The sequence below is a fragment of the Acomys russatus genome, chromosome 32, assembly GCF_903995435.1.
Source record: "Acomys russatus chromosome 32, mAcoRus1.1, whole genome shotgun sequence".
NCBI classification, from domain to species: Eukaryota; Metazoa; Chordata; class Mammalia; order Rodentia; family Muridae; genus Acomys; species Acomys russatus.
This window is the reverse complement of record NC_067168.1, coordinates 31,473,615-31,498,267: the sequence shown is the minus strand read 5'-3', so window position 1 is coordinate 31,498,267 and position 24,653 is coordinate 31,473,615. Positions and strand designations below refer to the sequence as shown.

General features: G+C 43.7%; 1 protein-coding gene across 1 annotated transcript in view; it reads right to left on the bottom strand.

Moving 5' to 3' along the window:
* Window positions 1–24,653, bottom strand: part of Cpne4 (copine 4) — a 433,114-nt gene that overhangs the window by 85,478 nt on the left and 322,983 nt on the right. The gene's annotated exons all lie outside the window — the stretch shown is intronic.

Sequence of the window (24,653 nt, the reverse complement as noted above, 5' to 3'; positions counted from 1 at the left end):
AAACATTGGTATAATACAGACTTTGTTGTGTGATGACATCATTAAGTTATATGTTTATGGGGAAAAGTGACGAAACATCCAAATGTCTGAGCATTAAACTTTTCAGTACATTTACATATTTATTTAGTCACTTATTTGTTGTATGTGGTGTGCACATGCCACGGGGTGTATGTAGAGGTCAGAGGACAACTTGCAGGAGTTGATTCTCTCCTTCCACCATGTGGGTCCTGGGAAATCCAACTTAGAATGCTAGGCTTGATGGTAGGCATCCTCGCCCATAGAGCCATCTCTATATATTTTCTTATAATGTCCACAAATCCAAATTATGCATGGATTAAAACAGGAGCATATAAAAAGAAGATAACAATGAACACTAAAAACTACTTGGAACTGATTGGGAGTAAAGGGGGCAAATACTAGAATTTACATGGTATCGTTTAAATAATCCTTCAATTAAATTTAAGACTTAAATGTTTATATTAGTAGCAAAGAATAAAGTTGATAATAAATGCTCAAATTAATTTTAAAAAAGAATAATACCCCAAACACAGAACAACAGAAAAAAGCAGCCGAGCTTGCGTTATTTCTGTGTCCTTTGCTCCATCAAAAAGCACCATATCTGAAGGCCCCGTGGACTACATGCTCACTATCGCACGTCACCCATGCTAACCATTTGTAACTGTGAAATCCACAGTTAAGCTTGTGAAAATATTAAAAATAGAACTGTGAGACCAAAAGTATTCCCATGCATACGGCCTTTACTCTGTTTGGGGACTGGGACATGTAGGCTTATTTGGCTGCACGCTGACATTGTGCCGTGACCCTTGTTACAACCAAGCCCTGTGTGGTATAACAAGGTATCCTCGTGGCTGATGCATGCCTTCATCTTTCAGACATGGGAACTGACTTAACAGTTTGAACTTTGCATACTGTGAGGACTCATTAACTGGCTGTGTTGAGAATCTCAGGATACCAAGACTGGGAAACGTTTTGTTAAAGCTTTGGCAATATCAAATAGAGGAAAAAATACTTCTTTATTTGGTATCATTTCCCCAAGTGCAGTTGTCAGAATCAATGAAGAAAGTAAGTAATCAAACTCTCTTATTATTACAATCCAATTTTGCAGAACTCCAGCCAGCAAAGAAATCCTAAGGACACTTAAAACCTGGGTGTCCAATTAAGGGGCCAATGATATTCGATAATTTCATAGTCACTTCTTATTCATTTATCTCCATTCTTGAGGTAAGCGTTTGAGATTGAGTAAGTGTGATGACTTCTATGATAAATATTAAGCCTTCAATAATGCTCATCTTGATCCTGACAATACATTTGAGCCAGAGGGTAGAACAATCATGAGGCAAGAGTGGGTCTTTGTTTTTTTCTGATTCCCTGTGAGAAACCGTTGGGCTTGGAGTCTTGGGTCATGGTTTAGGAGAGACTGCTCTCCAGTTTTGTATCATTGCATCTAAGGCTGAAAGCAAGGCTGGGGAGATGGCCCATCCCACGAGGTTCAGGCTGGCCAAGTATGAAGACCTGAGCTCACTCGCCAGAACCCATGTGAAAAAAGCCAGACACGGTGGCACAGGCTTGCAATATTAGCTTGGGGAAGATAGAGGCAGAGAGATCCCTGGAACTGTCTCATTGGACACCCAGCCTGACTAGTAAGTTCTAAGCCAATGAGAGACTCTGTCTAAAAAAACAAAAACAAAAACAAAACTCAAGGGGACAGCATCTGAGGAATGGCATCCAAGGTGGATCACTGTCTATCACATTACATGTACACATATGTGTATGTTCACTTGCACAGACATATACACTTCCACATGCATACACACACAAGCATGCACACACACACACACACACACACACACACACACACACACATATGCACACATCTACTGGAAAACACACACAGCCAAAATGATCCTGAGTGAAGAACAAGGTAACACTGGCTTGCTCTCTCCTGGCTTAGGAAGTGTCTGCGCACAACACACTGGGTGCTCATCAACACAGTTACATATGAGCTTTCAATGCTCATCTTTTGTGGGCAACTCATCCTTTTAAAAAACTTTCTTAAGACAGCTCTGTACTGACTCATTGCTTAGCCACAAAGATCAAAAGTGAATTTTGATTTCTGTGACTCTGTTGAAGAACTGTTGCTTGCAGATTCCATTATTTCCACCTCATTTGTATCTAGTGACCTGTTCTCGTTTAAGACTGATTATCAAAGAGCTGAAGTCGTGAAAGGTCTCAGAAAAATTATTGATCCTGGAATGACTTAGTGCTCGTTATGGATGGAAGGCTCCCAATTTTGTCAAATTACCCTGGCTGCAGATTTAGGCATAACTGGCTCCAAAGGTACTCCATTTAAGTGTGTGTGTGTGTGTGTGTGTGTGTGTGTGTGTGTGTGTGTGTGTGTGTGTGTGTGTGACCATGCATAGACACTTGAGGAGGTCAAAGGTTGATGTTGGGGTGGTTTCTTTAATCACTTATCCACTCTTTTTGTTTTTGTTTTGTTTTGTTTTTTGATATGGGATCTGACTGAAGCTACAGAACTTGCTATCTTGGATATGCTGTCTGCTGGTAGCCCTCCAAATCCATCTGTCTCCATCCTCAGTGCCGGTGTCAGAGATGCTCCCTGCCATATCTCCTCTATGAGTTTTAGAGAATTGAACTCAGCTTTTCATGCTTGGTTCATCTCTCCAGCTCAATGTTTTGATATTTGATCAGCCTGTATCACTCGTACAAAGGGGCTTCATTATGACCGCGCATTATCGCCACACATGCACAGTGTGTACCTTTGATCATACTTACCCTCCCATTTCTCCTTTTTTTCCTTCCTCCTCTTCTCTTCCTTTTGTGTTTTCTATCAATGTTTTTGTAAATAACCTATTCTAGACTATCAACTTGTAAACTTTCTAAGTACTCATAAAATGTACAATCCTGTTTCCATTTGATAAATGATAATATATTAGTCAAACACATCAAGCATTAAATATGCCCAGCACCATTTGAGAAAATGTAAACTCATTAAAATTAAATGGAACTTAAACTGTTCCCTTCTCGCCACTAGCTGCATTAGCACGGAATAGCATCGCCAGTTTCAGCACTTAGCCTATTGGACAGCACCAATACTGACCACTCTCTGAAGTGAATAATAAACATTATAAAACTTCCGTTGACCCATTACTTGAAGTGCATCTAACATGCTTCATGAAGATGAAATGGCACTTAGAGTGGGGAAGCAATGTCAAAACTCTTCAAAGATCAGGAAGACATCACAGATACTCAAAGCAATATGGGATTTAGGAAAGTGGACGCCATTGTGGAACTAGACAGTCCAGGAGCAGTAGTCTGCAACATTCATTCTCAAAGTGCACGTGCATCAGAATCACCGGCAGGCTTAGGTTTCTGCGTTGGTAGGTAGTGGGTGGAGCCTGAGGTATGTCATGTCTCATATGTTCCAAGGTGGTACCAATACTGCTTGCTAGAGAAAGGATTGCACCTTGAGAGATACTAGTTCATGTAATTACTGTCCACTATTTTCAGCTTAGGTCACTTTCTGTGTTCACAGAGTAGATATAAAGCAAACTTGTGCTGCTGGGAGAAGTCACTGTCTGGAGCTGAAAATGAGAGATCCCAGGGGAAGTGTTATCTTCTAGGAGAGTAGAGAATGTCTAAGGACACTGTGGACACCAGAGGAAAGGGACAGGAACCTAAGAGGGCACAGTGGTGGAAGTGCGAAGGAAGGCTGACTACAATCCAAAGCTACCATGGTGTCTTTCCAGTAATGAGCAGAAGCAAAGACACAACACACAGCCTTCTTAATTTTAGACAATTCAGCTGCAGCTCAGTAAAAACTAGTTTTCAGATGAGAAAGATGAGACCGGGTGTAATGACACACTAATGAAATCACCTTTAACTAACTGGGGCTGGGAACTAATTGCAAAGAGAGATACGGGATGCCCCAAGCTATGACTGCTTCAAAGAGGAGAAATGGAAAATATGATTGAAGTCATTCTGGAGAGGTGTTTCTCTGCAACGAAAGGACCAAGCATGTATTAGATGCTTGATCTATTTTCAATGTTTGAACTATTGTCACTATCCACCTATGTTCTCCAAGTGGACATCACCCTAGACTAAAAGAGACTAGGCTTCAGAACTAAGGGCCGGGATCTGCAACTCAGAAGATCTCTTGGCTGCTGATTTTTTAGAATATCTTTTTACCTTCTAGAGTTAGCATCCCTGCCCTTCCCCCAACCCTGACACCAGTGGTGGTTTGGTACTTCAGGCATCCCTACTGTCAGTCAGAGAACTTGTTTATGCTGTTGCTTCCTCGGTGTCTGGCCACAAAGACTTGTTGAATGATCTATCACAATGCCTCATACAAGTATCAGCACATGCTTCCTGGACGTTCATGCTGTCATTTTCTCTGCTAATTATTCTATTCTATTTTCATCTTATCAATGATGGAGATAGAGGGACATCTCTAACTAGAGTCACCAAGATTTAAGAAGCACACCAAATTTCAAGGATTCTGTCTTTGTAAAGTCAACAGAATGCCAGGTATTCATTCTTTGAAGTATTAATGTGTTGGCACCTGCCTAGTTGTCCTATGGAGTTCTGACTGTTAAGAAGGTATCTTAAAAATGGTAGCTTTCTTAGACAAATCCAAAGTGCTTTTTAGCCTACAACTGACTAAAACAATGTCACTGGGAAGTGTATTGGGGCAGGCATCGCCATCTCTGTGGGTGCAGTTTAAGCATAGGAAGGGTACTGCTATAACTCTCAGAGAGGAGTTTCAGGATTGTGAGCAGAACTCACATCCTGATTGGAAACCTGCCTGGGAAATGCATTTCTTTTTTTTTTTTTTTTCCTTTTTTAAAATTAATTTATTCTTGTTACATCTCAATGTTTATCCCATCCCTTGTATCCTCCCATTCCTCCCCCCCCCCTATTTTCCCATTATTCCCCTCCCCTATGACTGTTCCTGAGGGGGATTACCTCCCCCTGTATATGCTCATAGGGTATCAAGTCTCTTCTTGGCTACCAGCTGTCCTTCCTCTGAGTGCCACCAGGTCTCCCCCTCCAGGGGACATGGTCAAATGTGAGGCACCATAGTACGTGAGAAAGTCATATCACACTCTCCACTCAACTGTGGAGAATATTCTGACCATTGGCTAGATCTGGGAAGGGGTTTAAAGTTTACCTCCTGTATTGTCCTTGGCTGGTGCCTTAGTTTGAGCGGGACCCCTGGGCCCAAATCTGCCTATCATAGGAAATGCATTTCTTATCATCAGATCCAGAGTGCTCAGTTTCTGAAGCGAGGGTTAATCTGGGAAGGAAGTCTTTCAAGTCTTCTGATTTGTGACTCATATAGGACAAGAAGTGTGTGTGGAAAGGCAGCAGACAGCAAAGGAAGCAACCAGGAAATGCTCGGTTTCCTATCAGACCAGAGTAGGAAGGTTTTTGTTTTCATTTATCTTAAAAACATACAATGCCCCGAGTATCAAGAGCCAGGCCAAAGTGGTTCCCTATGCTTCCTGTCAATATGTTCCTTATTGTAAAGTGAATTGACAGGAAAATAGAATTTGCTTTTTGTGATAACTTTCATTAAAATCTATCTAGGCTATCAAACTAAGAAAGTTATTTTCCTGTATATTACCGTAGCAAAAAAGAAAAAAAAAAAGGTTCACAAGGTCCAGTTCTGTCCTGAGGAAGCTTAATTATAAAATCTCTCCTATTTCTCTAAGGTCCTATAGATATTTTAAGTCAAGTTCAGAAAGAGAGTCCTGTTAAAGCAGCCAAACCTCAACGAGGGACCATTACGACTCTCTGAAGTTCATTTTAGTAGTTCAGAGCTAACATAAATGGATACATTAAAGAAAACCATGTATATAGATGTATATACATCTATGGGAAAAGGGATAAGGGATGGACAGGCAGAGGTCTGGTGCTGCGCTGAGCATCTTTGCTACCTTGGAAACCACTTCTGTTAAAGTAGAATTGTAGACCATAGGTGGCGCCTTTCTGTTCGCTAAGCTATCAGTCCCCAGATATGGGAGCAGTCTCCTAAGAGAAGGTGGCAGCTTCGGAGGGCTTTCTACACCTCTCACAGCTGCCTTAAAATGCTGCACAGATTCAGAGGAAACAAGGAACAAATTACAGCTCCTATACACACATTGTCAAGGTGTTGCCTTGACCAGATAGGAGGCTCCACATTGTTAATAGCACTTGCAGTGAAGGACGGGCCCCTAGAAACACTGTCAACTAGTCAAGCAATTCAAGTCTCCTAAATGTCATCTTGTAAGCTTTCTTAATGGAGCACGCCAGACACACCTCAATATATGGAGGTGTGAATAGCAGAAGCTAATGTGACTGCTTGTTTTGGCTTCTACAGACAGGAAATGGCGATCAGATGAGCTCATGGATTCTGTACTCCTTCCTGGAGGACAAGTACAGTGCAGAAGGGATGATGAGAGGGTGGAACGCCTTGTTATCAGACTCCATCCTTGGCCTTCCCTGCTTTCCCCAAACCTTCAATGACCCTGCTGCTCTCTTGTGCCACATAGGGTTCCAGGGGAAAGATTTTTGGATCTAACAATGGAGTCAGACCGCTCGGAAGATCCTGGAGAGGAGGCTTGGTTTGTAGTCAGAAATTCTGCACTTTATATCTCTGTGGATTGGGTTTGAATCTTGACTGTTACTGCTAGTTGTTTGATCTTCAGGGTTCTCAGAGTAAAAAAAAAAAAAAAAAAAAAATGATGAAACCAAACCTCACCATGCAGGGATGAGGGGAAGAAAATTTCAAGGTATAAAAGCCATTTGATTCCCTATTTCCCACCCCACCCTCCAGCTGCCCTATCAGGAATCAAGGTGATCATATTTCCTTGGGAGCGGTAGGGTGGGGTGAGGAATCTGCAATCCAATTAGACCTCCAAAAATATTCTTTTCCTTTTCTTCCACTCAGTTTCATTGGTCTTCAGGATCTCACAAACTCATGTTGGGACCTCAACAGCAACATAACTATATCCCCATCCTACTGTGCAAACCTGGCAAAGCAGAATAATGGTCATACATACAGGTCTGGCCTCACCCTTCTTGTCTCACTCCCCATAGTAGATGCCTCAAGGATTTTTCTTTCCTTGCTATTTTGACTTTGGAAAGCACACATCTGCTTATGCACGGGCAGCATGTTTCCCCACAACAAGTCAAACTGTTTTGATAGAGGGACTGCCATCTTTGTATACCCCAAACAAGCACAGAGCCTCACAGAGAGCATGTCTTCAGCGGAGTTTTACATGGGGCTGAGTGAATGGTTGGTCACACACCCAATGGATTCATGAGGGTAGGACTCAAAGATTCTCTATAAATAGTTATTATGTTTAAGGAATGAATAGTCTATAAACATATTGATTTTATTTGTTTGCATACATGTGCACACATGCTTATGTATGTGCATGCATGAGTGTGCATGCTTGTGTGTGTGTGTGTGTGTGTGTGTGTGTGTGTGTGTGTGTGTTGGCAGCAAAGACCTGCTGAGCCATCTCACTGGCTCTGAACAGATATCTTAAATACTTGAAATGGAGATGGAAGTGGAACATCATTCTTCCAAGAACATTACCAACTATCTCTAAAAAAAAACAAAAAAAGCAAGCAATTTAAACATTTGTGGAATTAAGAGTACATCAACCCTAGGAAGCAAGGGTAGACACTGTTGTCTCACTGCTCTTGGATCTACTGCCATCAATGAAGACACGCCCTCCAGTACACCTGTCTCAGAACAGCATCTGTGTGCAGGTGCGAATAACACTAGTTGACATTTAGGGAAAGGTTTGCCCCCATGGTGGGAGTCACTAGACAGGGAGGAAAGTGAGTTGAGGTTAATTTTATGCTCTGGTACTCTGAGTGGTCTGTTGATTGTAAAGGGGGCGGGGGAGGCAGAACTGGCTTTATTTTTCAGGCCCAGGCCAGATCTATTCCTTTTTATGTCCCTCTGAGAGACCTAGGGGGGAATTACATTTCAGCCTTAAAATAGGAATGAACCCACTGAGTCTTACAGGGCCTGATGGATGGCTTCACTTCCTGCAGGTCATCGAATTCCTGCTATAGAAAATAAAGCCCACAAGCTGAGCGTGGTGAGGAAGGCCTACCATCTATCCCTGGGAGGCCGGAGCAGAAGGATTTCAAGTTCAAGACACATGATCTGGGCCAATGATTGTGCCAGAGTGTAGAAAAACCTATTTTGAACTTCATTTTTCCTTAATCAAAGGCCACAACCAACTATTTACTGTGTAACTTTAACTGTACGGTATTGGGTAATGATTTGCAACAAAAAAAGCACTCATTTGTTCTAGAGTCATTCATTTTAGTGCTTCCATCATTAAGGGGCTTGCTCAGCCTGGAATGGAGGGACTAGCCTGACTGTGTTTTCACCTAGATGGTTGACTAGGAAAGTGATGACTTTTAGCCTCCCTAGGGCTGTTGACAGAATTTTTAGGTATTCATTACACCCAGTTTTCTAGAAACCAGCAATGGGAAGACTGTTTGCTTGGAGTTTCTGACAACCATTCACAGAACAGTAGCAATTAATTCATAATAGTAGCAATTAATAAACAATAGTTTCTTTCCTCATAGTCTCCTTCCACCTTTGATGATCATTCATGATATCCTGTACCAGTAATTGAATCCTTCAATCTTTAAGTTGGGGGTCTTAATTCTTCTAACTACGTGTTCACTGAGGCTCTGAAGAGAAAATACTGGGAAGTCTTGCAGAGCACTTCAGTTAGTACAATACAGGTATAGAAAGAAGAAATAGTTCTTCCCCTCAGATCTTAGGCTCAGAAAAACAAGAAAGAATACTCAAGGTGCTCTCTCCTCTCTGCCCTTCCTTACATAATGTCTTCCCCCATGTCCACGGAGTCCTTGGGTTTTTATAGCAAGCTTAGGGCAGCCCTTGAGGTTCCTGCTTCCTGATTGTTCACCTCGAAGGGCCTTTCACCTTCCTATTAAATCACAGGAAGGTCGCTGTCATTTCTCCTCCTCCCTCACCCTTCAACCACTGAACACAGCTGATGCATAACCATGACACTTTCCCTCTTACCTAAGAACAGACACTGAGCCTGTCCCCTCACCCCCTATTTAACCCTAGCGTCAGAATGGTAGCCCTTAGGAAGGTAGTGTAGCTAAACAGAAGGACCACAGCGTCTTGGGGCATGTTAGATGTAGAATCAACTTGAGAATCAGCCAGACCTAGCTTTCAGGCTCTGTCTTTAAGATATCTGTGTGGTTTTTTTGTTTTGGTTTGGTTTTGGTTTTTGGTTTTGGTACTTACTCCAGTTTCTTTTTGTACTAACCTTGAAGGTCTGTTGTGTGGATTAAAGGGGTGGCATATGGGAAGACACCAGCAACATTGCTGCTATACAGCAAGAGCACATGAATAGGTTAGTGGTTTTTTTTTTTTAATCTATAAATCCATATTAAGGTCTTGTTTTGACCTCTCCTCTGCCACGTGGTTCATAGCAAGCCATTTCTCTTTTCTAGATGCCAAGGATCATTTTGTTGGGCTAATACCATAGTTGGGATACCTTAAGGTTCCAAAACGTCCCATCTCAGAACCACTGTACACTGTTCCACAAGGTCTGGGAGGGCACTTTGTGGCTCTGCCCCATTCTCACTTCAGGGTAAGACTGGGGTTACCATTCCTGACTCACCTGTTTTAGAGAATATCCCATGACACCAATGGCCATACGCCTTTGGGGAGTGGGGAGGGAGATGGAGGGGGGGAGAGAGAGAGAGAGAGAGAGAGAGAGAGAGAGAGAGAGAGAGAGAGAGAGAGAGAGAGAGAGAGAGAGCATGTGTGTACCAGCTGACATGAGTGCTGGGAACCACACTCTGGTCCTCCGTAAGAACAAAGAACACTCATCATCACTGAGCCAGCTCCCCAGACTACTGATTTCTGGGCTGGATAGGTTGTTGTCACAGAGTGAACAAGACTGAAATGTGTTACATGACAAATTCCCACTTGAAAACTACACTTTGGGGGCTAGAAGCCCTTGCTTGTTCGTGATCATCTCATCTAATGGTCACTTTATTGGCAGGTTACTTTGGGTCTCTATAGACACTGAATTTAAGTGGGGATTAGGGCAAACTGGGTAACTTTGCATAATGTCACTATACAAAAATAGGACACACTTGCCCATCATCAGGAAAACCTACTGGGGCCTTTAAAAATAGTCACTTCAATTTTGAATTTTTAAATAGGAACTAAAAAGGTCTGGGTAAATATAACAAGTTGCACGCATATTAAAAACGTGTCGGGATTTGAAACAAGTGTTTTCCTTTTCCTTAACTGCAAATGTAACACATTTTAAAGTAGAAAATTAAAAAGAAACCCTGTTTCTTTTTGTAATTTATCCACTGAGAAATACATAATTATCATTTTTTTGCCGTTTTTTTCTAGTCACGTGTATATATGAACACAAATATGTTTATTAAACCTTACATGTGTGCCGCAGCTTAGAGCTCTTCTCTGAGAGTCAAATTCATTTGCCATGCGGCACAGCAGTTATGGTTTGCTCAGGGCCCTGTGACTTCCTGCGCTATATAACTGCCAGGGATCCAGCTTGGGAGGATGCTCTCTACTGAAAGGCTTGGAAACACCTTAAGTCAGCAACTACAAACCGGGATTCCTCTTTCCCTTCCCAAACCTGCTCTTCTAGTGCCTCACATTAAAGAACAGTCACTTCTCCATGCTCACAAGCAAGCCAAGACTCAGAGACTCATTCTAGAGTGTCTCCTTTTCTTTTCTCTATATCCAGCATGCAGTTAGGGGCCAAGTTCTGATCATCTCCTATTGACTTGACCTCTGACTGGCTCCCCTCCCTCAACCATATCCTCTCTCTTCCAAGCTCCACCTAAGAATTTAAGCATCATTTAATCATCTTTCAACACAGAACCGCTGCCTCTCATTTCCTGGGATGAAAAAAAAAAAAAAAAAAAAAACCCTTAACTTCTCAAGCTGAAATGCAGGGATGTGTTTAACTTATTGCCTTTGTGAACTCCTAACTGTTCTTGAGGCCCCTGGTAACATGGTAAAGCAATACAGCCTCCAGCTTATTGGCTGCAAACCCCTAGCTAGGCCTTTGGGACACAGAATTGTAGACACTTTATTTCCCCAGGAACCGCCGCCCCCCCCCCCCCCCAAGCCTTTGCTGCAAACACACACAGTGCTCTTGCCGGTTACTTTGCAACTTAGATGGCACAGAATCGGATGACTCATCAGCTGGGACAGTCTTAGAAAGCTTTCTGGACAATGTTGTGTGAGTGAGTATAGGTGGTTGCTCTCCTCATTGGTCGAGGAGGAGGACTATGAGTCCAGTCTATACAATACTGAGACTCTATCTAAGAAAACTAAAAGGGGTTGTGGGCATAGCTCACCATCGGATAGCATGCTTGAAGACTTGGCTTCCAACCCTTGCCATGAAAATCAATCCAAACAGGGATTTAAAGCATCCTAGTCTATTAACTTAAGCAGTGGACATTCACTGTGCATGTTAGACTTACTCTGGCCACAACTAAGAAGTTCTGATGCCTTGGCTCTTTGCTCAGAAATTGTGTTTAATTGTTCTGAGCAAGGGGTCTGGGGATCTATGTGATTGAAATATCTATCCAAAGTTGGTTTATGCTACCAAGGCTACTGGATGCTCGTGCATACAGGGAAGGCCTGGCCTTTATGCAGCTCATGTCTTCCCATCCTAAAATTAACCATGGCTGTTCTCATTTGTTGATTTTGTTTTTTTGCTTTTTCTTTTCGAGACAGGGTCTAGTGTAGCTGGGAATGGCCTTGAATGACTCATCTTCCTGCTTCCAACTCTGAAGTGTGGGGATTACACATGCCAGCATCACCATGCCTGACACTATTGTTAATCAGGACCTCAAGTCTCCAGGAAACTTTTCTACTTGGGCATCAGGGACCAGCTTCACCACCAACAAAATGGCCTTTTGATTGCCATGTTTCTGAGTTACGTCTTTAGTTTTCAATTGGATTGAACTCAAGATGGGGTGAAGTGAATTTGCACTCTTAAAGCCCTCCCCCTCCCCCAATGGGGAAGAGATTAAATATACAATTGACTTGAATAATAGTTCTCAAACAGGGACAGTCTAAACCCCTGGGGAGCATCTAGCAGTGTCTGGAGGGAAGACAACAATGTAGGAGACACATATCACATATCTTAACTTTGCACAGTATTGTGCAAGGTAGGACGTTAGTGGATGTCCTAGCATACACAACACAGTGAATTATCGAGACCAAAAAATGGGTCATGGGAGGCTGAGAGGCCCTGACTGACAGAAATCCAAAGCCTCCTTCTAGTGTTCAAATGCTTGTGTAAATGCCTAACTGGGAGACTCGAAGGAAACATACTATTATGGTTGTGGCTCATTTCTCCGATCTCATCAATTCTCTAAATGTGAGTGGCCAGCAGCAGCCATAGTACCTGGGAACCTATTAGCCATGCGCATCCTCAGGATCTAACCACTGCTGCCTCAGAAACTCAGGAATCTGTGTCCTAACAAGCTCTCCAGATGATTCTGATGGGCAGCATAGTTTGGGATCCCGTGCTGACTTCATCCGAAGGCCCGCTGTGCTTCGGTATATCATGGGCCCTCAAGAGTGGCTTCCATGATTGAAAGTAGCAGAGTTGAGGGCATTGTAAGAGAGTTTATGAAGTGGGCCAGCTGGTCTGCAGGGGAGATGAGCTGGACATAATGCCTCCTGACAGGTCCATTTAGTGATTTTGTTCTTTCATGGGATGCCTGCCATAGTGCGTTTTAAATGCCAATGCAATCAGGCATGCTGGGTAGCGAACAGTACTGATGCTGGGTACAGGTTTAGTCGCGAAGGGAGAGAGAAGGAAAAGGTGATGGAGGAGTAAGTTGGAAAAGTTCTGAGGATCAGACTCTCCTCCGAGGATGGCTCTTTCTGTTTCCAGTCTCTTCAAGACTATTAATTGAATCCTGTTTGTCTCACGAACCACCACCCCCTCTCCTGATTTATTCCTCTGAAAATCTCATGGCTTAAAGGTAAGCCAGGATTTACCATTCTTAGCCCTAGACTTGGTTCGTGCCATTTCAGAGACTGTTCAAAGGAAGCAAAGTCCTAACCCATGAAATGTGGCTTTGAAACGAAAGGGACCTGACATTTGGAAAATCCACAAAGCAGCTTTCGCCCTCACTTCTTCCCTGAGAAGAATTTAGTCTCCGCCATCCTCCAAAAGCTAAGCTCTGAGAGCCAGCTCCGGACAAGATTCCTTTCTTCTTTGTGGGACTCCCCCTGTACCCCCCAGTTGTGAAGGTATGTTTCCCCTTTGCCTTTCTCCCCATCCAGACCCCTACTTTCCTGTGACCTGGGCCTGGTTGAGTGAAATACCCGGTAATATAGGAAGAAACCCTTAGGAGAGAGTAGATAATAGCAAGCTTCAATGGGGAATACCCCCCAAGGCAAAATAAGAAATATTGCCATGTTGAATTTAGACCTGCCATAGGTCTCAATTAGGTCTGCCATTTACACACAACTAACATGGAGTGTCCCAGGCTCAAAGTAATGAGATGGCCATATTTCTAACAAGTGATTCAATGTATATACAAGGGTAAAGGGTATTCCTCCCCACCACCACCGGAGATTTTAAAAGAGCAGACCAAATAGTAAAACTTATCAGGGGCATCTTTTAAAGACTCTATCTAATGTAGCTGTGGGCTTTGATATCCATCCATCCATCCATCCATCCATCCATCCATCCATCTATCTTTCCATCCATCTATCTTTCCACCCATATATTCATCCATTAAGCAGATTCTTGTGAGGATCATATAATGGATATGCCAAGCATTGTTTAGGGGCAAATGTGTCTTAGAAAGTCAACTCCATTTTGTCCTCCTAACCGACAAGGCCATGTGAAGACATTTCCAGCTGTGCAGTAATAAACATTGACATCTTTGAAGGCAATGTTTTCAGTTCCAGTGTTAACGAATTAGTACAATAAGTGATGGAGTGAGAGGCTTAGATTAGCACGCAAGCAAGCCAACTAGCAGAAAAACCCAGGACTGAGCACCCGATGTGGCCAGTGTGTGGTGTCACATAAGCACAACAGCAAGTCTCGCCAGTTTAGAATTATCCTACAACTGTATGGAGGGATGCCCAGAATTCCCACTCTATCCCTTCCTGCATTGGCTACTTTTTTTTCGTCACTGTGCTAAAACACCTAGCAGGAGCATGTCAAGAGAGGGAAGGCTTGCCTTAACCCACCACAGCGCAGAAGGGACTGTGGAGTTAGCTCATGGTGACAGGAATGTGTAGGGAAAGACTCCTCACCTGGTGGCCAGGAAGCACGATGGAACCAGAGCTGGGAAGAACCTTCAAATGCCTTTCCCTAGCCATCTGCTTCCGCCCGGTAAGGCCCAAGCCACAGCTAAGGACCCCAGGGACTTCAAATTAGTGTTATGAGTGGAGAGCCTAGGCACCCAAAGATGAGTCTGTGGAGGGCTTTTTAGACTTAAACCATAGCAGTGTGTCCTCTCATTATTAAGCAGTGTCATCCAACTTCCTGTCTCTCCTCTGATGTCATCCCGGTAGTACGTCACCTACTACTTTTCAGCATAGAACTGGCTGTAAGTGGGTTAAATATGAGGAGATTGTCGTCAGAACAGTTGGGAGTTATTCAGTTGGATGTGGTCTGTACTAGGGAAACGTGGTATTCGCAGGGACAAGTGGACTCTTTCTACATTTATCTGGAGATCTCACCAGACAAGTGTTTGCTCGGGGCTCTTAGTTCAAAACTGAAGTGATGCCTTCAAAACATTGTTTGAACTAGTCAAGGGCTGACGGGCTGCTATTCTTGACATCAGAGCGGCACCTATTTCTGACCTCCCTCCTTCCTCATTGTAGTTACTAAATCCAACAGGCAGAGGGGCTCTCATTAGCCTCAGGGCCATGGCACACTGAGAGGGGACATTTTCTACTCAGCGGGTGTTGGAGAGGATGGTGTGTGGAGAAAAGAGAGTAGGGTACTGGTGCCGCCTCCAGAACTCATCATTCACGATAGGTGGGCAAAGAAGGAATGCCTCTCTTCCCAGATTTATGAAATGGAAGAGCTTGAGCGCCTGAAGGAATCTCTGGGGAGCCACCACACCCTTGTGCTAGGTGGCTGGCCAAGCAAGAACAGGTAGGATGGAGAAAGTGTAGGCAGGAGCCAGTTGCTATACAGTACGCAGATGTCAGGTAGACGTTTCAAGTTCAGTCATGTCAACTGATGGAGGATTACTTATTTATTGTGGTAAAAGATTCATTAGACTACATTTGCCATCAAATCATTTTTAAGTGCATAGCTCTGTCGCATTAGGCATGATCGCATTGTGCCGTAACCATCGTTGTCACTATCGCTCGAAGTCATTTGTCTTCCTCACTAAAGCTCCAATACCGCTGAACACCAGATCCAAAGCTTCAGCTTTAGGTAAATTGAACTTGATAGACAAAGCAAGGCTTGCTTTGGTTAAGATACTCTTAGTTTGTCTGTCTGTCTGTCTGTCTGTCTGTCTCTGTCTGTTTGACTGTCTCACTGATAATAGCATCACCTTGATATTGAAGCAGCATCTACTGCTGACATCATTTGTAGGAGACCTCACTCCTCCCCACTTTGGAGCTACTAAATACAAGAGGCACAGGAGGGCTCTCAGCAGCAGTAGGGGGCCTCACATGAAGAGGTGCAATTTTCTCCTCAGTGGATGGAAGGATGGTGTTTTTGGGAAAGAGGAATACGTGATTAACACAGGGCACCCAAACATAGGGAGGGACTGAAAGAGAAGGGAAAAGGCTGGGACATGACTGGTCTGGCCACACGTGTGTATATATGGTCACTGCTCTTCTGAGCACGCAGACTGAGGGCACATCTGTCCCTTCAGGAAGATTTATTATTGTACATTGCTATTGGGGAATCTAGTTTGAAAGTCAAATAGATTTGATTCTATTCATGACACTTAAGAGCTTTGTGGATCTAGTCTTTAAAATATTATTTTCTTCTTCTGAGCCCCAGATTTCTCATCTGCAAAATGGGCAATAAAAGCATTTCTTCATGTGAAAGTCAAATATCTGGTCACAAAAACCCATTTCCGTTTCTTTACAGGCATCTAAGTAGCCTGGGTTGCTCAGTTTGCCTTGCTGCTCAGTGCGACGGAACTATTTACTGAATTCTAGTTTCAGCTAAAGCTTCTGGAGACCCAAATGTTTCTTCTTTCTGTTTTCTGGATGTAAATTAGAAGTAAGGTATGGGGTGAGCCCCAAGTACCAGGAACATGAGCACCACCCCCAAGGGTTCTCTCCAGGATTTGATTATGTAGCTTTGGCTACTCTGGAACTAGCTATGTAGACCAGGGCGGCCTCAAACTCAAAGATCCACCTGCCTCTACCTCCCCAGCCGCAGGACTAAAGGTGTGTGCCACCACACCCAGCAGAAACCTGAGTTCTTGAATCATGAAGAAACAGATATGGACCTGAATGTTATATGAGCACAAAATAACTTTTGTTACACGGAGGCATTGTATTACTATGGCATTGCTCTTTTATACATCTTTTTTGTGTGTGTGCACATGTGTGTGGGTGCCAGTGTCCTCTTGAATTGTCTTCTCCATTATATTTTCGGATACGGTCTCTCTCTGGGCCTGAGGCTCCCTACTGATCCAGCTAGACTAACTGGCCAGTGAGCTGAGGGATTCTTTTCTCTCCTGCATCATTCCCCAAGGCTGGGCTTATGGATGCACACAGTTGTCCTTGCCCTTTACCTGGGTACCAGTGACTCCAACTCAGGCCCTCATGTTTGCACAGCCAGCCCCTTCCCCACTGAGCCATCTCCCTAGCACCCTGCTGGATTGTTTAAGCTAAGAGAATTACCGAGTTCAATGAGAGGATTTAAACCAAGGGCCCAGCACAATTCCTGGAGCCCGGCAAGCACTCAGTAAATATTATCTGTTCTTTAGCAGAGACAATGAGGCACGAGAGGCTCGGGTTTAAGCTAAGATTTTGCTTATGTAGCTGTGAATCTTAAATTATTGTCTACAAAGCAGAATCTCTAATCTGCATTTGTGAAGTAGGACAATATTAATGAAAAGGATGAAATATTAAGATGAAGAGGCCGTGTCCCTATCTCAGGACATAAGCCGACCTGATTCCTGCACTGTTTCACTCTGCTTTCCTCACTGTGGTATTGATTTCCGATCTCAGGTAGGATCAGGGATCAGGGATGCCTTTTACTCAACTGGAGTCAAGAATTCCAGCCCCATAATTGAATCAAGAAGAGACTTGGATGAGTTTTTAACCCTCCGGTAAATTTCTGAACATTTAGGTAACGTGAATGAATATTTGAAAGGCTCAAGACCAGCAGCCCTGAGCCCAGAAGGCCATGAGCAAAGCTCTTGAATCCAAGGCCCCCACCCCTCACAATTATCAGGAAGTAAAGTCGCTTTCAATTGTCCAGTAATGCCAGGCTTACTTACAATTAAAAAAACCCTAAGTGTAGTAACAGTCTCCTCAGTTCCAGGTGTCTGTGGTTTGCATGCGCCAAAAACCCAACCCAAGCCAACCCAACCCAAAACCCAGAAGAAGTTGAAATAGCCCCATGGGGAGTCTAGTGATGAAGCTCTGTGCTATAGATTTGGGGTTCTATGGAGCTGAATGGGGGCCACCGTCAAGGACTGAGATCTTGGGAGTATAAACTGGGGATGGAGTATTATCCTTCCCAACAGTAAAATCCAGATTTGCTAGAGAAAATCAGCAAGAATGAAGACAAAAATTTTTAAAGGCTGGAGATAGTAAGATAATGGGCCTACAGGGGTGTAGAAGTTAAGGACCAATTTGGGACTGGGCTATAAAGCAAAGGTCCGGGCAAACTAAGAACACACTGAAGGAGTCAAATCCTTTGGGCTATTGAGTACCATTTTGGCTCAGAGAGTTCAAAGCAAAACAGTGAACTTATAGAGAAAATACAATTTCAATTCAAGACAGCTTGATCATACATAGAAGGGGATAGCACAGACAGTTGGATTAGTAAAGGAACAAATGCAAAGGATTTTATAGAGTGTCAAGAACAGAACATGCACAGACACATATGCTTAGCTTTGCATTAAGATGGCAGAAAGATAGCCAAAGGGAGGGGCCAGCAGCACGTTAGCTAGGTTGGCACAGGCAGGAAGGAGGATATATTTTAGTTCATATTTAGTTCATCAGGGGCTGGGTCCCACACTATTTACGAGTTATTAAAAGGGAAGACTCCAGCCTCACTGATATGGGGTTTTGACCTCGCAGCGCACTTTAAGGAACTTTGGGGGTTTCAGATGACAACTTGTAAATGTGGCCGTTTTAAGTCAAACAGCATGGCAGCCAAAAAGGAAGAGTGGAAAGATGAAAAAATATCAGTTGTGGGCAGCAGTATCATTTGGTGATCACTTTTGATTTGTAACTGGGCTTTCTTTCTCAGTTTCCCAGGTCCAGCTTATACTTTAGATTTAGGAGGCCATTTCTCCTTCCGTTCTGTTACCACTGATTACCTGACTATGTTTTCTGTGCCCATCTTACCATGACCTCAGTTAACAACGTGGGCCCCTTGGCTGCCCAAGGCATGGGGCTGTGGTGATAGAAGCCACAGTTCCGTATCTCAGTCCCTCTCAAGGAAGCTAGCTGTCATCAACACTTACTCCAAGGATGTCACATGAAGCTTATTGAGGGGAGTCTCCAAGTCACCTGTATGACTGAGATACTGGAAAAGCAGATAGAATCTGACCCTTATAGTGTAGGTGACTCAAAGTTGTCAGTGTCATGATTGCTTTAGAGTGGCATTTCCTCTCAGGACCAAGTACTCTATGATGTCTACAAGTGCTTGGTTGATGGGGCTCCCTAACCCTGTATTTCTCTAAGTGCCTCCCCCTTCTGGAAGAGTCTATGGTGAACACCACAATGTCTCTAAAAAATTATGATGTGTGTAGAAGCAGTATGTTGGTCAAAGCAAAGGAAACAATGAGTACCACAGTTCACTGAGTCATTTTTTTTTTTTGAGAGTTTTTTTTTTCCAACTAATGGAACATCAAGTGATTCAGGGTCTCAGACCTCATAAAATATCTTACATGTAGACATTTTTCTTGTTAAATGTTGCAATGACAGGAAATGAAGCATTTTGTTTAAGAGTCAAAAAATGCTTATCATGGTGATTTATTTTCTAATAAATTAAATGCAGGAGGAATGAGTTCAAGAGATATTCAACAATTTGACACCCACATAAAGATATAAATCAGGGAGAAAGAAATTATAAAACTTAAAAATTCAATGATTTCAAAGCTTTGGTCTAGAAAGCAAGGAAATTATTAAGCATCAATGTAAGAGGTGTGTGTTAGAATTTCAGGGCCAACTTAAAGCAGTTTTCATGGCTCAAATATGGAATGCTGTAATATGTTAAAGAATTAGTAATAGTAGAAATAGACTCAAACACTCATAAAAGTCCATGAATTCATAATAATGCCAAGGGCATCCTCATCAGGAATCAGAACTTGAATCTGTTTAGGCCCCAATGACCCATTTATAACAAAACAAAGAATATAGGAAACACTTCAGAACAAACCATCTTTTTTTTTTTTTCTTTTTCTTTAAAAAACACAGAAAATAAAACTAAAATTACAAAGAGGGGGTGACCACTAACTCATTAAAATAGTTTCATTTGTACCCTGGGCCTTGTTTAGAGCATAATATAAAGTCAAAAAAAAAGAGGGGCCAGTGAGATGACTCTGTGGGTAAGAGCACTTGCTGCATAGACATGAGTTCAAATCCCAGCACTCACATAAAAACCTGTGTGTGGTCTCATGTGCATATATACCTGTGTCCTAGTGCTATGTGGGTGAGGCAGCGAAAGAGCTGGCGGGGTCTGCTGGCTGTCAGCCCAGCTCCAGATCGAGTGAGAGACTTTCTTTTTCTCAAGAAAACAAGGTGGAAAGTGATAGAGCAGGTCACCCCACATCCTCCTCTGACTTTAGCACTCACTTGGGTATGTGCACCTATACATGTGTGTACATATACAACACACATGCATATGTACACACGCACACACAAAAACAAAATCCAACCATTTCATAAGTTAGTGAATCACTAGGAGAAAGTGATTTACACACACACACACACACACACACACACACACACACACACATCTATTCACAGGTGTGGCAGGGTACCTGATGGTCCTTCATCTTTCAGTAGGATATCATCCTGGAGTATTTTCAGCTCAGGATATATGATGGCTAAGATAGGGCCACGCCATAGTGTTACTTGGCCTCAGGCTTTTTTTCCCCCACTCTGTCTTTCATGGCTTTCCATAGTAGATTCCCACAGGTCTTTAAAACAGCACCATTTTATGAGGTAGCAAAAAGTATGTATCTTATCCAACTGGAAACACCTATTCTTCTCCCTGGCAATTTTAAAAGAAATAAGAGTACTTTGGGGGGAGGGGTGCCCCTGAGAGCACTACACACCACCGTCTGTCGCCCTTTGCACTTCACAGCCATCGTCCCTAGCCGTTTTAAAATGGCCCAAGGGTATGATTGGGACAGGGCACTTCAGGGACTGGATGGCATGAAGCTGGCCTTGATCTATGATTTCTAACGCTGTGGGGCGGTGTGGGAGGGAGAGCCACAGCAGTTTAAAAACTGCCTGTGTATTTAAATACTTTCATATTAAACAAGCAAAAATTTGAAAACATCATTTAGTCGTGATTTTGACTTTTGTCATGAAGAGGAGCTCCAAGCAAACCAACACGGAAACAAAGCTAGCCAGCCAGCTACTTAAAGTTGACGTTCACATAGATATTGCATAAATGAAGAAGGAAAGGCACTTAAAGGATGGATTGTGACAAAATCTTATTTATTAAGTTAGGGTCTAAAATCTAACCCGACAGATGGTTTAAGAAATTCACTTTTCGTTTTTGTTGGTTGAGAGAATAACAGCCGTATGACCAGAGCTCCTGTCTGGCAGCCTGGCACTGCCATATTTGAAGAAGGTCAGCCATATTAGAAGGCCATAGTACAACTCCATAGCTACTCTTGAAGTGAAATACCCAATAACTATAAATAAACAGAAACAGAAGAACCCATCCTACCTTTCAGAAGAGGTGACTTTACAGTGAGCAGGGGAGGGCCACTGTAGGGCCACCGTGTCAATTGGTGCAGGGCAGAGCTCCTCACAATGAGGTTCAGGTGTACCGCGCCAACCTCCCAAGCCACCTTCACTCTTTCACAGGTTAATGCCAGAAACAGTTACTGCGTACGAAGTCCAGGCAAGCCCTGGATGTGCTAGATGCCCGGATGTACAGTGAACACATGGTTATTGTGTGGGGAAGCAACATCAGCTGGGAAGACAGAGACATCTGCAGGAGGGTTGAGAACTGGTGACATGGCGCATTCTGCAAAGAGCTCTGAGAACTCAAGTTTGATTCCCAGGGCCCACATTAAGTAAAACAGCCAGGGTGTGGCAGTGCATGTTTAATCCTGGCACTGGACAGTGGAGACATGCAGATTGCTGGGCCCCACTGGCAAACCAGCTTATCTTACCTAGTGAGTTCCTGGCCAGTGAGAGAACTGCTTTGCTTTTTGATGGCACGTATTGCCCAAGAAACAATACTAAGGTTTTCCTCTGGCCTTCCCATGCGTAAGAACACACACACACACACACACACACACACACACACACACACACACACACACACACACAGAGAGAGAGAGAGAGAGAGAGAGAGAGAGAGAGAGAGAGAGAGAGAGAGAGAGAGAGAGAGGAGGAGAGTGAGCGACGAGAGAAGAGAGAGAGAGAGAGAGAGAGAGAGGAGGAGAGAGAGAGAGAGAGAGAGAGAGAGAGAGAGAGAGAGAGAGAGAGAGAGAGATTTGCCTAAACTCACTGCCCTCAAGGGGTAAGAAAGTAAAAAGGGGCTCGGAAGCACCCCACAGATGTTAGGGCCACTAGGAAGGGTTTCTGAGAGTGAGAGGAGACTGAAGAAACTCAAAAGCAAGCAGTATGCTCAAGGAAAAGCCAAAGAATGTGGAGGGCATCCCAGATGGAGAGCTGACTGTAGTTAGAACAGCCTGGGGCTGAGCACTGGGCAGAGAGAGAAGGTGGCAGAAAGGAAGTTGGGAAGGCGGACGTGCAGTGTGGAAACTGAGGAAAAGACATGGCCAATGCCTAATCTCCAAGTGTGGCCTCCAGAACAGGGGCATGAATTCCATCTGGCAACTTGATGGAAGTGCAGATTATCACAGCTCCTGAGTCAGAAGCCAGGGGTTGGGGTGAAGCTCAGCCACTGCTCTTTAACAAGCCCCTGCCGGCGCTGTGGATATGTCAGGAATTTGAGAGCATTAGTCTGTACCAGCAGTTCTTAATTAAAAGTGATTTTACCCTCCAGGGAACATTTTTCAATGTCTAAATATATTTTGGTTTATCAAATTGATGAGGGAGGGAGAGGGAGAAAAGGAGAAAAAGATGCATGGATGGATGGATGGATGGAGGGAGGGAGGGAGGGAGGAGGGTGGAGAAAACACTAAGCATATATAATTCACAAGGCACTCCCCCAGGGCAGTACCCAAAGTGTCAGGTGTGAGGACAGTGAGAAAGCAATCCTTCCTTCGATGTTTCACCCTTTCATGTTTTCCTCTTTCCTCCTTTATTCCTCCATCTCTCCCTTTTTCATTCCTTATTTCTGTCCCCTTTGGTTCTCCGGCTGATTATCTACATGTCCATCTCTTTTGAGTTCTTGTTCCTACAGAGGCCACAATGTTCTCAAAAATCCCACAAAGGACTGCTTATTTACATGTTTACTCTACTAAACTCTCTTTTTTTTACCTACTCAACCAACGCCAAAGGCGGGGCTACTACTGATGGCCCAAGGGAAGCAGTTATCTCAGAGCACAGCTGGACATTGCCACCAGCACCCAAAGCTGTAGCTCTTAGGCATCTTGAAAAGGAGTTTTTACTAAGAAATCCTGTCAGAAATCCCATTGGGGGGTGGGGGTGGGGGAAAGGGCATGAATGAGAGTTTCCAGAGGTTGTCCTGAAATAACTTTGTTTTTCATAAGAGATAGAGGTAGAAATCAGATTTGGCCATCACCAATATGGAAGTCAGGAAGTTCACCGACAGTTCAACCATAAAGTCCACACAGGGTGGCTTTAAGCAAAGATGCACAACATGAAAGGGACTAGGACTAACCAAAGAGATGGAATTCTAACCTAAATGATAATACCAAAGCTAATAGAATGTTATGCATCAGAACAAAGTCTTTAGGGTGACTGAGGTGAGGGGACCACAGTGACAAAGGCAACTGGCAGCAGTGCCTATGATGGCTAGTGTTATCTATCAACTGGGCAAAGCTGAGGATCAACTGGGAGATGACCACCCCAGGTGGTCCTTTGGAAGATTATCTTGATCAGGTTAACTGATGGGGAAGAGCCATTATAATTGTGGATGAACCTGAACTGTATGAGTGGAGGAAGTGAGCTGGGCATGCGTGCCTCTACTGCCTTCTGACTGCAGATGCAATGCGACCAGCTGCTTCACGGACCTGATGCCTTAACTCCTCAACACGGTGGACTGTATGTAGCCTGGAGCTGTGAGCTAAAATAAACACTTTCTCCCTTAAGTCCCTTTTTGTTAAACGCATTTTTCTTTTTAAATCACAGCAACAGGAAAGACACCAAAACAGTGCCCATCTCACAATTTTATGAAAATGATCCCGCTGAAGGGCAACATGAATGTTGATTCCGCATGGTGAGCGGATCCTTCCTTTTATCCACACGTGGAGGAGGATGCTTTTGATCTTCAGAATCTGAAGCCATTGAATGCCTGAGTTACCCAGCATCCCTTCCTGTGCCCTCAGGCTCCGTTTATCATTCAACCTTCGGACATCTGCCTTCTTCCTGGTTTGCCCTGGGGAAGCTGATGGGACCCTGAATCTGCTTGGCAACTATGTTAATCAACTGGACTTTTGGCTCATAGGCACTTTGTGCCCAGTGAGTTAGTCATCCCTGAGTGGATAGAGTCAGCTCTGTGGCATTAGCAATGGAACACCTTATCCTTCCAAGGTCAAAGGCAGACCAGCCCACTGACCACAGCAAGGGTCTCCAGGAACAGATTTTTGCTATTCAGTCTGTTGTCTCCCTCTCATGACCCCTGACCCTTTCAGTACATGGCCCACCCCCACTCTCATTTCTGTATTCCCATAGTGCTCAAGGCATTTGCGGTAGATTAAAACAATACTTTGCAATTCCTCCCATGGAGAGGCAGAATCCATTGTGTTTGAATCTGGAATAGGCATGCTTTGGCGTCTGGGCTGTGAAGGAAATAACTGAACTCTTAACCTTGTACTCAGAGGCCTTGCGGCTTCTGTTTTGGCCTCTTGGAACCCAAAGTTACTATACGTAAAAGCCTAAGCTAGAATGCATGATGATGAGAGCTTAGACTCAACCCACCCCACCACCACGGCATACAACAGCCCAATGACCCTTGGAAGTCACCGTGTTCATGGGCAACAGACCACGAATGCCTAGCAAGTCAGGCAGGCCCAGTTTAAGAACCACCTAGAATTGG